This window comes from Chionomys nivalis, chromosome 17 (assembly GCF_950005125.1).
Source record: "Chionomys nivalis chromosome 17, mChiNiv1.1, whole genome shotgun sequence".
NCBI classification, from domain to species: Eukaryota; Metazoa; Chordata; class Mammalia; order Rodentia; family Cricetidae; genus Chionomys; species Chionomys nivalis.
In genome coordinates, this window is record NC_080102.1 from 11,384,184 (window position 1) to 11,397,802 (window position 13,619).

A 13,619-nucleotide genomic window follows, 5' to 3' on the forward strand; every position below is an offset into this window, starting at 1 on the left:
ACAAACTGGTGAAACTTCCTACAGAACATATTTATTTACAAACAGCTAATCCAGAAGGAAAATATATTGCCGTCATCACAAGATGTACTGCGGATACAATTAAACAAGTTGGAACTGCATGTAACTTATATGAATTGAATATTTCCAGGAACAAATACTAAATAAGTAAATACTGAAAAGCAAACTGTGCAGTAGATATTAGCAGAAAGGAAGACTAGAATCTCTAAATCGCTTGTTGGTTCTATCACAACTGTAGACAAGGATATAAACACTGAAACACTTGTGAAATTATGGAGCATTTGTACCTAAGAGGAGATTCACTCAGGTTGTTATAGCAATTTGCATTTTATTTGAGAGAAAGACAACATAATAAAGTAGAACTGGATATTATTACTTGACCAGGCAATGTTAAAAAGACTTTCATTTTAAGGGTCGAGTTATACTGTTCTGTTTGTAGAACAAACTGAAGAGGGTTGTGGGATATTCTTTCATTCCTTTAAAGTCATAGGGCGTCTTACTGAGTATAAAAGCAACCCGCACTTAAAGGTATTTATAACATTCATTTTGGGAATAGCATATAAAATATTATACTATGAAAATATTCAGTATCTGAATACATTTTTGCATATATATGAATATAAATATATTTTTAATTGTATAGACATTTATATAAATATGTAGTATATTTAATGAGTGCCTGAGAACATGGTAAAACATATAATGATATTGAAATAAATCTGATAAACAGAAGAATGTAATTTGTTTTTCCTTTTGTGAAATTTGGGGGAAGATGAAAGATTGATAAGAATTTTAAAAATGGATAAATCAAATGTTCTTTAAAAGTTGAGAAGACTTTCTCCGTTTTTTTCCCCACATTACCCAGATATCTTTATGATATGATCCTTAGTCGCTCAGCCACTATTTATAGCTTGCTTAGCAGATACCAATATACTCCTTGTTAAGGAATATCAGAGAAGACGTCAGTTCCTATAAAGCTGAAGGTCAGTAGCATCAAATTTTACAAATATTGTAATCCTCTAAAATTCATGCTAGACTTTCATTTTCCCTTTTTTTTTCTCTTTGTGGGATAAATGCTATCATATTTTTCGCCGGCGAAATACAAATGAATGAAGTTTGTAATACTTTCTAACTAAAAATAGAGTTCCTCACTAGTATTTTCATTCTTTATCCTTATTGTTGCAGGGTTGTTTCACTTTGGTGATTTTTTCCATATATTCTAAAAGCAGTTGACGAGCAAGTTGGAAGATGGAGACCTTTAAGTTTCCCAAAACTTATGCTGAGCAGAGCCAACCTATTTGGTAGCAGCAAAAAAAAAAAAAAAAAGTGAATATGATATATATCAACTTTTTAAATCTACTATGATGATATTTTGTTATTTTCAGTATCATATGACCTTGCCCCTTCTATCAATGTATGAATCAGACAAAATTTCCACATTAATTCAGAGGTAACTTTTAAGGCTTCTCAATATTAGTTAAGTTTTTACTTTTCATCGTAAACTGACGTTATTTGATCACAATGTCTGCATGCATATCTATTATAATATTCATCTTGAATTGAATTGTCTATAATGATAGAAGTACTTAACCTAAGTTTTATTAAGAAAAATCAATGAGCAATTGCATCTCCTACTCTGCAGGATATCACTAGTAACAGCCTTCAAAATCTGCTTGTTTTTATCTCCTGTGAATCTTGTGGATATTCACTTGCCTTCTCCCTCCCCCTGATCCATGTCCATTGTTATGTCACAGATATTGACCCCAGCAGGCAACCCTCAATAATGCAAGAGCAATTTATCCCAGGGCAACAAGTAGGTTGATGTTGATTTCATACCACTTCTCCTGTTCCACCATATCCCATCCACCAGTTTCATCCTCAGTTCTATAGCAGAAAACTTGGTGGAGTCTCCCTTTCCCCTCTGATGCCATCCCTAATGTCTCAAAGACATCCCCCCAACTTTCCTTCCTCAACTCATCTCGTTATCCCAGCCTCCAACACCAGCAGACGTTCCCTGGGAACATAGCAGTTGAACGTGCCAGGAAAGAGGTTCACAAAATTTCCTACCAGGCACCAAACAGCTATCACACTCTTCTAATGTCCAGAGAGGAAGCAGAAAACAAGGACCAAAACACTCACCCGAGAGAGACTAAACCAGATACCTCCAAACACAGGTACTTAGACACCCGTGTAAGGACACAATCAACAACAGACAGGATACTATGTCTCTGTTGGAATCCAGGAACATAATAGACACAAAATATTCAGAGAACAGCTGAAGCCAAATAAAAAAAAGACTAAAAAAGAACTAGTATAAAGATAATTGAGTCCCTTAAAGAAGAAATTAATACATACCTTAAATTAATCCAGGAAAATACAAACAAGCAGCGCAGGGAAATATTTAAGACTGTTTAAAACCTTAAGATGGAAGTAGAATTAATGAAAAAATAAAAACTGAAAATATAATCTAGAAAGGAATTATGTGGAAATTCAAACAGGAATCACACAGACAAGTTTCACCAAGAGAAAACAAGAATCTCAGGACCCAAGGTTATAATAGGGAAATAAAATACATACAATAATCAAAGAAAATATTAAATCAAAAATACTCCTGACATAGAACATGTAAGAAATAAAGGATACTATTAAGAGACCACACAAATTTTGCCATAGTAGAAATAGAGGAAGGTAAAGAAATTCACCTTACAGATCCAGGAAATATTTAAAAGATGTCATAAAATAAAATTTTCCTAACCTAAAAAAAGAGATGCATATAAAGATACAAAAAACAAACAGATCACCAAATAAATTGGACTAAAAAAGAAAGTCTGCTTGTTACATATAATCAATACACTAAACATAAAGCAAAAAAAGAATATTAAAAACTGCAATAAAAATCTAGTAACAAATATTCTAATAGTTGTATTAGAATTACACCTGAATTTTTAGTGGAGACTCTAAAAGCCAGAAAGGCCCAGACAGATTTGCTTCATACTCAAGCGACAACAGATGCCAGACCAGACTACCATACCCAATATAATATTCAATCACCACAGATAAAAGCAAATTTAAACAGTATATGTCTAAAAATCCAATCCTACAAAGGGTTCTAGAAGGAAAATTCTGACATTGAAGGTTAACTACAGCCATAAAAACACAGAAAATACCTAATCCTAGACCATCAAAAGAAGGGAAGCACACACACACACACATACACAAACACCACCAATAATAGCAACACCAACACCAAATCAGATAACAGGAATCAGCTAGCATTGGTGAGTAACATCTCTCAATATCAATGATTTTTATTCCTCAAAAAAAAAAAAAAAGTACAAACTAACAGAAAGAATGCGAAATCAAGACCTGTTCTGAACATCAAAGATACATATTACCTCAGGGTAAAAGTCTGTAAAAAATATCCCAAGCAAATGGATCTAAGAAACAGGCTGATAACCATTTTGATATCTAAAAAATTAGACTTCAAATCAAAGCTAATCAGAAAAGATAGCAAAGGTCATATATACGCATGAAAGAGAAAAAAATCTAACAACATGACCTTTCAATTCTTATCACCTATGTACAAAAGAAAAGAGAAGCCACCCTTGTAAAGAGACTACTACAGATTCAGTTACACATTGATTCTCATACATTGACTGTCTGAGACTTCTATATAACCCACACTCGGCAACAGACAGATAATGAAGATAAAAACAAAAGTGAGATATGTAAGATATTCATCAGTATGGCAATAGGATAGGGTCATTTTGAGGTTCCCTATCCTCAGCTGCCCAAGGAACTAACTGGGGACATTGCCCTGGGCACCTGGTAGCCACTCCAGGTTCAAGTCTCTTGCCAACCCTTAGGTGGCTCCCTTAACTAAGATATGTGCTTCCCTGCTCATCTATCCAACCTTCCTTTATCCCCAAGATACCCCCATCCTCTCCTTCTCACTTTTCTCTCCCCATCTCCCCTTACCCCCATCCCACCCCACCCCCAAGATTCCAATTTTTTGCCCGGCAATCTTGTCTACTTCCCATAGCCAGGAGGATAACTATATGTTTTTCCTTGGGTTCACACTCTTATTTAGCTTCTTTAGGATCACAAATTATAGACTCAAGGTCCCTATCCATGGCTAGAAACCAATTATGAGTGAGTACATCCCATGATCTTCTTTTTGGGTCTGGGTTACCTCACTCAGGATAGTGTTTTCTATTTCCATCCATTTGCATGCAAAATTTGAGAACTCATTGTTTTTTACCGCAGAGTAGTACTCTAATGTGTATATATTCCACACTTTCTTCATCCATTCTTCCATTGAAGGACATCTAGGTTGCTTCCAGGTTCTGGCTATTACAAATAATGCTGCTATGAACATAGTTAAACAAATGCTTTTGCCATATGATAGGGCATCTCTTGGGTATATTCCCAAGAGTGGTATTGCTGGGTCCAGCGGTAGGTTGATCCCAAATTTCCTGAGAAATCGCCACACTGATTTCCAAAGTGGTTGCACAAGTTTGCATTCCCACCAGCAATGGATGAGGGTACCCCTTTCTCCACAACCTCTCCAGCAAAGGCTATCGTTGGTGTTTTTGATTTTAGCCATTCTGACAGGTGTAAGATGATATCTCAAAGTTGTTTTTTTTTCTTTTTTTCTTTTTTTTTTGCAACCATAGAACCTTCATCTAGCGATGGATGGAGACAGAGACAGAGACCCACACTGGAGCACCAAACTGAGCTCCCAAGGTCCCATTGAGGAGCAGAAGGAGGGAGAACATGAGCAAGGAAGTCAGGACCACGAGGGGTGCACCCACCCACTGAGACAGTGGGGCTGATCTATTGGGAGCTCACCAAGGCCAGCTGGGCTGTGACTGAAAAAGCATGGGATAAAACCGGACTCTCTGAACATGGCTGACAATGAGAGCTGATGAGAGGCCAAGGACAATGGCATGGGGTTTTGATCCTACTTCATGTTCTGGCTTTGTGGGAGCCTAGCCAGTTTGGATGTTCACCTTCCTAAACCTGGATGGAGTGGGGAGGACCTTGGACTTTCCACAGGGCAGGGAACCCTGACTGCTCTTCGAACTGGAGAAGGAGAAGAGGAGTGGGGGGAGGGGGAGAGGGGCGAGAGGAGGGGGAGGGAAATGGGAGGCGGGGAGGAGGCGGAAAATTTTTTTTCAAAAAATATAAAAGAAAAAAAAGAAAAAAGAAAAAAAGTGAGAAACACTAGAGCTAATGTATGTTAGAAACCAAACAGGACTTTACAGAGCATTTCATCCAAACACAAAAATATGCCTTTTTTTTTTTTGCACCACATTTAACTTTCCCCAAAATTGATCACATTCTAAAACAAAAAGAAAGTCTCAACAAGAAAACTGAAATAAAGCCATATCTTCTCAGACCACCAGAGATTAAAGATGGGATATCAACAGCTTACAGATTCAAGGAAAATGAACAACTTTCTGCTGAATGAAAACGAGTAATAACAGAAATAAACAAGTTAACTACTCTAAAATGGAATAAAAATGAATACCCATCATCTCCAAGGTTATGGGGAATGAATGAATTGGTTCTAAGAGCCAACTCCATAGCATTAAATACCCATCCTTCCTCCCAAAAAACTGGAGAGAGGCCATATTAGCAACTTAACAGCACACCTGAAATTTCTTAAAAAAAAAAAAGAAAGAAGAAGAAAAAAAAGGAATTGCATCTAAGAAATCACACTGACAGTAGATGGTAAGAAATAATCTAACTTGCGAGTAAAAATGGAAACAAAGAACAATGAAAAATAATTAGTTAATTAAAAATTCCTTAGAGAAAATCAAAGAAATAATATTCAACTTAACAAAATCAGAACTGAGAAGGAGGGAGAACAAGAAACATAGAAGAAAATCAGAGAATCACAAGGACATACTTTAAAAATGTATATTCTGTATAACTGGAAAAACTAAAAGAAGTGAACAGTTTTCTCAATATTTACAAATTAGCAAAGGTATTAGGCACATGTGTTTTGATTTATATTGTTTTCTAAAGATGGTCCTTAATCATCTTTCTTGGGAAACTCATTCTCTATGCTTATGTTACTGATATGATTGAGGATGAACAATAGGAAATTATGCTGAGATTGCTTCACAGTGGGTTGTAATGATGGATAATATACATAATTATTCATATTGTTTTCTTTCTGTTTAAGATACTATAATCTAATTATATTTTATAGATGTGTTTATACTGTCAAGTGAATGAATGCTTGATTTAACACTGACTCCTAGGTTATAAAAATTCAGAACTTGACATTCATGTATAAAACTCATTCTTGGTTTCTTCTAATTCTCATGTCATTTTCCTTCATTATCATTTGCCTAATTTGCATTGATGTTAATCTTTTACATACAACACATTTTCAGCTGTTTCAGCTATTTTTTTAAAATTAGCTATAAATTAAAGAACGTATTATGTGGCCTTAATTTTAAAAGTATGCTGATTACGTTGGTAATTACCACTCACAGAAAAAGTGGAAAATGAAGACATCATTGCCCTAGTCATAGATGTTAATTTATGTAGAAAAATTAGACAAATAAACAAAACCTAAATTTACTTTAATGAAAATTCAGAATTTAAAACATTTAATAACCCCACTGTTAAAAGAATATTATTCACTATTTGTGTCAGATGCAGAATTGGAGAACCTTGGAAATGTGAGACAATGATTGAATTTTTACTTGTTATATGACTTTTATCGTGAAGGAAATGATGATAATGTGTATGACCTCTGATAATTGTAAAATTTTCAAGTGACCATGTATCTTTAAAATATATCTGGCTTTCTTTGGGGAGATAAAAGAAGCCTTGCCCTCTCTTAAGATTGGATGGGGTGGGAGGAGGGATGTGGGAGGAGGGGAGGAAGTGGGGAATTTGGATTGGTATTTTTAAAAAAGTAACAAAATTAAAAAAAAAAAGAAGAACCCTGTATCAGAAATTTTTCACCCTCTTCACTTGAACTGATATGCATAAAATATTATTTTCATCTTCATTGCTACAAAATACTTATTTTCACATTCCAGAGCATAATAAAGGGCCATATGTGGAGATTAAATGAATGGGGGAGTGAACAAAGTAGTGTTAAGGAGTTAAGAGCAATGATGAAATAGAAAAAGTTAAATGGTGTAAAGTACAGGATAATTGGACAAGGTAGGACTAGAAATACAGAGAGGGTTAACAAACACCAACAACTTTTTAAAATGTCATTTAAAGATCTACTACCATAGAAGCTTCCTTAAATACATTCATATCTAAAACATATATATGTGTGTGTGTGTGTATTTATAAAATCAACACACATATATAATCAGCACACACACGTATGTGTGTGAGAGAGTGTATGCTGATTACAACCCAAATTATTCTCTAAGTTTTATGTGTACATTTGCCACAATTCTCATAATCCTTAATGGCAAGAGAAACTCACATTAGTAAACACTTCTTTCATTTCTTTATTTATATTTTAAGAAACTATATTTTCTCATTTTACATATCAATCCCAGTTCCCACTCCTTCCACCATCCTGCTTCTTCCACCTTCCCCCCATCCCATCTCATATCCACTCCTTAAAGAGGGTAAGACTTCCCATAGTGACTCAACAAAGTCTAGCACATTGCTTTGAGGCACTTTTTTCATCTCTTAAAGACAAAAATTTTCCTATAACGAATTTTAAAACATAAAGTTATAATGAAGAAAAACTGCTCCTGAATTAAGTGCCTAAAGAATATATTTACAAATTTAGTTAGAAACTTACTTTTGTGCTTCAATATTATTAACAGATGTTTGAATTATGATGCAATTATTTTATGTTTTAAATAATAATTCCAGTTTTACCAGCCACATCTATTAAGTCGGTTTTATGGCTTTAAATATTACATCTCAGCATGCTTGAGTGGTTTGTGTATTTGCATGTTGCATATTGTATAAATGACATTCTTATTTTCTAGTGCTTTCTGAGATGGTTTCCCAGAGATTGGACATAGAGTCATATAAATGCAATAAATCACATCCCATGAGTTGAATTACTATTTTTACAGCAAGATGTTTGCTGTAATTTACATATGGAAAGTATCTACCTAAAATTTTAGTCCTATTTCTCCTTCTCCAACTCTCATTTTTTATGACTAATATAAATTCTGCATTTTGGTCTTAAATTTTTGTCTAGAATTACTTAAGATTTCTGGCAGGAAAAATAGTGTGTGCAGCAGAGCAGTCTGCTGTTGTTTCTCCATTAGTTATTTTCTTATCAAATTTTGGGTGAAAGATACTTCTATATCTAAATAAGACTTGGAAAGCTTTTCCACTCGTAATTACTACCTGAAATTTATCTCACTTTGTCAGTGTACCGACTTCCTGATAAGCTTTTTACATATCTGTGCTGTCAAATATTTAGTGAGAGTCACATTGTACCAATTGAGTGTATCACAACTGCGTTACAAATGTCACACCTTTTCCAACAGGATGGCACCTATCAGATCAAAACCTTCTCCATCAGTCTTTTATGTGCACATACCGTTTCCCTGAGCACTGCTTTTCCTGCACTTCTCTATGAATACCTTAGACATACCCATGACACAATAACAATTATTATTAACAATTATCTAGTTAATACAAAATTCATAAATTCCCAATACAAACTAAAGTTATCTATGGCTCATTAATTATGTCTTAAAACACTGATCCCTCTATAACAAAGGGCAGGGCTCTGATGAATCACTATAATTCAAGAGAAACTTTTGTAGTCATATTTGGAGTACAAGATTCTAAATGCTTTTCTGAATGCAGAACACCAATCTGAGAACTTTCAATATAAAAATCTGTATTCATTCACCATTGCTGAAACTGCTCTTAATGTGTTCAAAGTATCTGGTGCATTGGGTTGAGAACATAAGCTGCGTGAAAGCTCATTTGGAATGAACATCACAGAAGTGTGTGTCAAAGGAAAGGAGTGCAAATATTCAAGTGCTCCAGGTGTGAGCACAAGCATTAAGTTTTAGTTCCGAGATGGTTTTGCTTAGCACGCAGTTTGCTGCCTTTTTCAAATACTCGCAGATGTTGCTGATTGAAGTCGCTCCTGGTTTTCAACATAATAACCCTTGCTCCATGCCCTCTAGGTTGATATGACATTTGTTTCTTTCTTAATTAAACTATCATTGCTAGGAAGCAGCAAAGAACTTTCAAAGTAAAGGTTTCATCAAGGAAAGAGCCTGTGTAAGCGCCATGGGAAGTAATGAGCAGATCATTACAGAATTATTAGCCCCCTGCACAGTTATAAATTAAAGAATCAGTATGCTATTGAGTGACAAAGAGCAGAAAAGGAGGTGTAGACTAAGCCATGATCAATATTCCCTTTTGAACAGAATCATAGTGGAACACTCTGGAAACACACTGGTCTTCTATACTTTAAATTTTAACAAAAGTGTTGGCTACTGAGAGATAAAGCTGAGTATGGAAAATGAGATCATGTGCTCTGTGAAGTACGACATAGAGACTATGCTTAGCCATTGAATATTAGTAACACATGAGAACTACTTTTGAGGCCGGAAAGGAAATTTTGTACTTTCTACACGAATTATTACTTCACTTAGAATGTTCTTGCTCTATATAGTTGATACTTTTAGTAATCCTTTCTGAATCCTTCACTTAAATATCTGTCCCTAGATTAACTTCCATCCTTTCAACTAGGAGACACTAATGCATCCTTCATCAAGGTGCACAACCATTCTAAAGATCCTACCATTAAATCAGTTATCACACATTATTGTAATTGCTTGATTACATTACAAATCTGCCCCTTTGGACCATGGGCTCTTAACGTCAGAAGCTGTTTCTTAATTAATCTTTGGTTCCTTAGCATATAAAATACTGCTTTCACACGGTAGGATTTAATGACTATATTTGAACCAGTAAATGCATTCATTAGTTTTGGTAGTCAGGAGAAGAAAAGGTGAGCCTAGGAGACTGAAGTTCATCAGGCAGCATTTTCCGACACAGAGAATGCCCCCTTTTAATAAATTAGGCTGCAGAGGGTTTGGTGACAGTCAAAGTAATATGTCTGCTGGATCTTGGGAAGCAGGAGCAAAGAGGAGAGTTGTATACTCAGGCAAATAATAATTGAACTTTGGAATAGAAAGCTAATAACAAAAGGAGGGAAGTATTGGCTCTAGTATTAGCCAGGATGGATAGAGAGATACTTGATTTCCCTTTTGCTGTTTTCTAACTGTATGTCTCTTCTTAAGGGACGATAGAGATGAAAAGAGAAGTGGGCTAATTGCGCTCAATGCACATATTTTAGTGCATACAATAACTGTAATGTGTTCAAGGGTATAATCATACCTGCTTACCTAGCAAGGTCCTGGAAGAAACCTCAGTGACTTATAAAACCATTTAATATTAATTTAATTGTGATTCTTATATTTCTACCTATATCGTCATCATTTTTAACAAAGGAGCCATTCCCAAGTTCACAAACGATCATTGTATCATGAAGGATCTAATCACTAAGTGGAATTTAGTATTTACTAATGAGTATTTAGACCACAGTAACATCTTTTAACTCCAAACTCTATTATTTGATTTGAAATGGACAAGGAGTCCCCAATCAGAGATTAATATTAAATATTGTTGATGTTGATCCTTTGTGAACATTTAAAATATTTCTTGTTTCTAATTAAAGTCCCAATAAAACACTGACTTTTTTGTTTTTGTTTTTGGTTTTTCGAGACAGGGTTTCTCTGTGGTTTTCTGGAGCTTGTCCTGGAACTAGCTCTTGTAGACCAGGCTGGTCTCGAACTCACAGAGATCCGCCTGCCTCTGCCTCCCAAGTGCTGGGATTAAAGGCGTGCGCCACCACCGCCCGGCTAAAACACTGACTTTTAAATGTTCATAAAATAATTTTAGTGAATGATTTATATGCTTCTGTAGAATACACTATATGAATATATATGCCTTTTCAAAGTTCCATATATGACTTCGTTTCTGCTCACTATGTGATAAATTATCCTACGGTAAGTGTAAATTAATTATTTGTAGTTCCAAAGTATGATACTAGGACTTTGGAAGAGAGAGTGTGTGAGTGTTTCAAACCTGGCTTCCCTACTAACCTTCTTAAATACTGAGACATTTATACATTTGCATTCTCATATGTCTGCAAATCTTTTGAACACATTCCAACTGACCTTTGTGTTAGACTATCATTACACAGACATCTGTTTATAAAAGAGTCTAATGTCTTCCCACAGAGCTGAGGACAAAATTTGCTTATAGCCTTGCAAGAGAGAGATAATGGCTCCCCAGAGATCAAGTAAGGGCACACTGCTACACATGGCCATGAACAGTTCTCATTCAAACTGAGAAGGCTTTTTTCCTAGTATGTGAGCAGATGTTTCTCACCTTTTTTTGTATCATGCTACAGAACTGGAAATTGGTGGTTGTAAATCATAGATATTGCAAAATTTTGATATTTTAAATCTTGGTTTTACTGTTCATTTAAAAAACTGTCATTTATTTTTAACCTAAAAATAGCATTTCTTTTGTGCCATTGATAAGACTGAAAAAGAAAACTTTTCAACCAAAATCTTAGACCTTCATAATTCCTACACTTGTTATTTAAGCAATCTTGATATTTTATATCTGGGGTTAATTTTCTGGTTTTTACTTAACAGATAAAATGCTTCTGAATTCTTTGTCTGTTTGAAGTGTTTGGCACAAAACTAACTATGATAATCTTAGCAGTAGCAGAAGCAACAGCAGAGGCAGCAGACAGCAATGCTAGGGAACCACAAACACAGAGACCAGCTTGGGAAGAATCTGGACATGTACCACACACAACAATAAAAAGAAATAGGGGCAAAAATATTTAGCATTGCTACAACTATAGCAGTTTAAAAAAACTTATTTTTAAAAAAATGAGTAATCTCATTGGCTAGAAGGACAACTGAATTCAAATTTTCATGTGTTATACCTGAGACCAATCACATTCTGATTGAGACAGCTGGCAAAAGAAGTTAGGGTTATAAACACAAATATTTAGAAAGTAGTTTAATGATCACATCAGTCCATTTGGAAAAAGCAGTAGCAGCGGCTTCCCTATTTGGGTCCATGAATTCCATACTATGGGCTTTTTACAAGATTTTCAGTACCAGTCGTGAATTTTCTTTTTGGGTAAGAATTCAAAATCCACTCAGAAAACTATTAGGTATATCCAAAAGAATCATACCACTATTGTAATAAAATATACAGTTTGCCTGGTTTGTAAGTTGTATACTTGATATGGTCTCAGTCAACTACTGAGAATAATTGCTGTTGGGTTTGCAGCTCTGTACAGGACACTTACATCAAGCAATCAAAGGAAACATCATATGAGAAGACAGAAGAATGTAAAAGCAGGAGGATGGGGAAGGGCACCATGGAACACTGTTTCATTGGTACAATATTGCTATTTAGCTCATGACCTCATAGCGGCTTTAGCTACCTGAATAAGATCAAGCCTGATCACACTTTGTAACAGGTGGGAGAGGACTTCACAGGACTCACTTGCTCCTGAGAATATACTGGCAGTTAGTGGTTGGTTTAGGAAAGAGAGGATCTTCTTTAACTTTGAAATTACTGAATATGTTTCCCATGTTCTGGTAAATAACATCTACAACCTAATTAATGGTAATTAAACTTGGTAGGCTTCATATATAACACATAAACACTTGAAACTAGAAGGAGGCCATTGGGGGAAAATAAAGACTTTTGTGAAGGGAGAGAAAAGATAAGGGAGTGGGGTTGAATAGGATAAAACTAAATTGATATACATATATGAAAATATATAAAAAGTGAAAAGCTATCCGTGGTTGACTTCATTGGTGATCATGCTATTCATCTGAAGCCACTTGTTTGACAAAAACTGTTTGATATGTGTGGTTGCACATTCCTAGCTTCAACTCAGTTAGGAATAAGAGAAACGTATCTCAGTAGATTGATGAAATACAACACAGTAAAAAAGAAAGCCCAGACTAACAATGTTGATCTCCAGAACTTCTGTGGCCATGACTCAGTATAGAATATAGCTAATGATTGATACAGCTATTTTCCAGACATTAAACATTTAACTCTTATCAATGCCAAAAATACTTTTTGCTTTATAAAATACAGACTTTATATCATCAATATATAACTATAAAGTAATATTTTCACAATAATCTTTCACAAATTATGTGAAAATTTGAGAAGAATCAAAAATATAGACAATATTTCTCAATTATTTTTCCATTGATTATTCTCAAATTATTTGCTTATAATGATCGTGACTGCTTATGCAAGAAACCCTGATTTTTAATTATTTATTTATTTTGGTTTTTCGAGACAGGGTTTCTCTGTGGTTTTACAGCCTGTCCTGGAACTAGCTCTTGTAGACCAGGCTGGTCTCGAACTCACAGACATCCACCTGCCTCTGCCTCCCAAGTGCTGGGATTAAAGGCGTGCGCCACCACCTCCCGGCGAAATCCTGATTTTTAAACAACATAAACTCTGTATATTTTCTAATGCGAAAATACATGCCTGCATTGTATTGT

General features: G+C 35.1%; 1 protein-coding gene across 1 annotated transcript in view; it reads right to left on the reverse strand.

Moving 5' to 3' along the window:
- Window positions 1-13,619, reverse strand: part of Csmd3 (CUB and Sushi multiple domains 3) — a 916,841-nt gene that overhangs the window by 700,210 nt on the left and 203,012 nt on the right. The gene's annotated exons all lie outside the window — the stretch shown is intronic.